Here is a 3,408-nt window from a genome sequence, read left to right on the forward strand (position 1 = left end):
CCATTTGCCTTTGTATCTCATTCAACGCACTCACAATGTTGCGCATTTCTTTCTTTAATTTGGTCACATTGGCATAAGTTTAATTGCATTCAATCTTAACCTATTGAATCTCGAATCTCGAATCTCGAATCTCGTTAATTTCATTTCACCTTTGTTTCAATCCAAAGGTTGGCCACAACCCACATAATCATTACCGATGGGTCTTTCTTCGGATCGTTGAATATATAGAGGTCAATATGGAGGATTCTTTTGATTTGGAGCTAGGTTTCTGCTATCTTGGTTGCCTCTGCACTTTATATTTGGATGATCCTTCTAACCAGGGTTTTAGGTGATCGAATAGGGATTTTCGACCCTATTACCCAAAGAATTCACTTTTTTGTTGGGTTTCTAAGTATGGCACATAGCTTCAAGCAGTGTTGTTTTTGGACGACTTAACAGTGGTCTCTAGACAATTTAATTTTTCCATGTTCTATTGATATTTATCATCCTCTTTAACCACTTTAGCCATTGGTGACTTTAGATTATATGAGAAGAACTCATTGGGCCAAATGTATGAGTTCATAGCCGTTTCCTCGATCAATTGACGAACTCGCTCGTAAGTATTGGTCATGAAAGCCCTGTCGATTGTACAATCTAATCTGACCCTAAAGCTACCATCCAATCCATTGTAAAATATTTGCAATTTCAACCATTCTTACATTCTGTGATGTGGGCACTTTCGTAGCAACGATTTAAAATGTTCTCATGCGTCATATAAGTTTTCATCTTCGAATTGCTTGAAGTTGGCTATGTCGCGCCTCAATTAGATGGTTTGACTAATGGAAAAAATTTTGTATAAAAATTTCCCCACTAAACTGTGTCATGTTGTGATAGAACCAGGCTCTTACGAATCCAACTATTCGTACACGTTGTTGTACAGCGAAAAGGGGAACAACCAAAGAAGGATGGCATCATCGGTAACCTCGTTATATTTGAACGTATCGCAAAGTTGCAAGAATCGTTTTAAATGTTGATTCGGGTCTTCTACCATATTGCCCCGAAATTACAAATTATTTTAGATCATCTGGATGGTAGCCGTCTTGATTTTGAAATTATTGGCGTTCATTGTCGGCCTTTCGATACTAACTCGGACTACATCTAAGGTGGGTAGCGTGTATTCACGCAAGGTTCGCTCTTGTCGAGCCATCAATGGCTCCCTTTGGAACTGTGATTGTGGTTTTGATGGTTCGTGTAACATCTTGCCTAACGAATGATATATTTATGGTTATTTTTTATTGTAATAGGTGTAGTTTTGAGTGAGTAAAGTATTAGTTGTGGCTAAGTATGGATCCTGTGTATACGCAGATTGGTGAAGTCTACGTTTTGGTGCAATTTGTGGTTTAACAAATTCTTCTGTTAAGTGTATACCACCCCAGATGTTTTGGCAAAGTCATCAAATATGTAGTTTCACAGATTTATTTATTATTTTTATAAGACTATTTAGTGAGACCAGTGAGAACTAGTTAGAATGGAACTAAGATACTATAGTTTATAAGACTTAAATGATGATAAATGCACTTAATCATGGAAATTGAGAGTGTTAGTGGAATAATTTAATCCTTCCACTAAACCTTGTCTCCATGCTTAAGTATATAAGAATATCAGTGTGTTCATTGATAAACTTTGGGGTTTTCTTTGCATTCATCTTCTTGATTTTCTCTGCATCCTCTAAAAAGCTTAAGTCTAGAAACCTTACTGAAGTTGGGTTCGTTGTATTCATTCAACTCCTACCTTTGTTTTAGCTCTCTGGTAAATACTGATGAGCCTTAGGTTATTTTTATAGTTTTTTACATATTTTTAACTTTGCATGCATAAGTATCAGATTAGTATGTAAGGAGAGAAATTTCTTGATTCAAAGTTAAGTGTTAATGTTTCTTACATGCATGTTTGGTTTCAATGGTGTAATGATCTAATAAGTGTAATTATTTATATTTTAGCTCAAGACACTATAGAAGGTCTGAGTGATAAAGGCAAAGGTCTTGCTATATAAACTTTGTTGTATTTTTTGTGAGTTCTTTCATACTTCTATGTGTGTGGTATTCCTTTTTTATATTTCATGAAAGGTAAGTACTCATGCTCTGTAAAGGTGAAGTGTGCGTTAATGAAAAGTGGTTGTTTAGAGTTGTTAGTCTGGGTCTGTAATGTCTGTGTTAAAGTGTAAGAATCATTCTTCATGCTTAAGCCATTACCTTCTACTTCTAACAAGAATGATATGATCTAAATCATGGAAAGGATGTTGAGGAGAAATATTCATGGCAATGCCTTCAATGGAATGTACATTGAACTGGCAGATCTCGATACATTAAAATAATTGTGTAGCCTCTGGTAGGGAAAATGTATGTTGCAAACTAGATTGAAAAATCACGACAATGGATACAAAAGAAAGGAATATGATTGGTATACATGATATGAATTTGACTAAGGGTTTGAGTATGTGGTTGGCATGAAGAAGGTTTCTCTGTATGGTTATGTAGGCATAGTGTATACACCAAAGGAATAGTAAATCGACGTATAGACTGTCTATGTATGGTACTCGCCATCTGGTGAACTGTGTGATAGTGTTTGACTCTTTGATATGATTTGTTTGAAGTATTAGTGATTATTGATAATTCTTTTTTCTAGAACTCATTAAGTTCTTTTGAACTTACCCCATTTTCCTTTTCCTTCTCAGGCTTACTGTTGAAGGAAGACATTCTGTTAGACTACACCAGAGGACATCTTTCACTGAGACTTTTGTTGTTTTGTATTATGCATGATGATGGGGGTGATGTCTAATTGTATTTTAGAAAGAAATTGTAATTAAGACTCATGTTGAAGAATTATGAATAAATGAAGTTTCATTAAAATTTATGGAATGATTTAAGAGTATTGTTATTCTGGGTAATAAAGCATATTACTGAAATTCTATATGCCATTTGGCTTATACTTTATTTTCCATATTTTATTAAAGTTTTATTTCAAACACTAAGGTTTTATAATGTTTACACCAGAAACAATTTAAGATAATAATTTATAAGGTTTTATAATGTTTACACCAGAAACAATTTAAGATAATAATTTATGAGAAGTGACACGTCACATTCGGATCCTTCTATAGGATTGGGTTTGGCGTGTTACAGTTCGTCAAATAGTGAATTCTCTTAAGGTAAGTCAGCTACCATGGGTAGATTGTTTTTCATTTGTTGATGGGTTCGTCTAAAAATTCTCTCTGGTTTAGGATTTAGCTCGATTGGGATGGTTCCGCTTCGAGTCATATAATGAAATCAAAGAGAAATTGAAATAAAATTAATAACCGAAAAATAAAATAAAATAACTAAAATTAAATTTGTATCTATAATTCTAAATATTTCTATTTATCCTATTAAAATG

The sequence above is a fragment of the Gossypium raimondii genome, chromosome 4 (assembly GCF_025698545.1).
Source record: "Gossypium raimondii isolate GPD5lz chromosome 4, ASM2569854v1, whole genome shotgun sequence".
NCBI lineage: Eukaryota > Viridiplantae > Streptophyta > Magnoliopsida > Malvales > Malvaceae > Gossypium > Gossypium raimondii.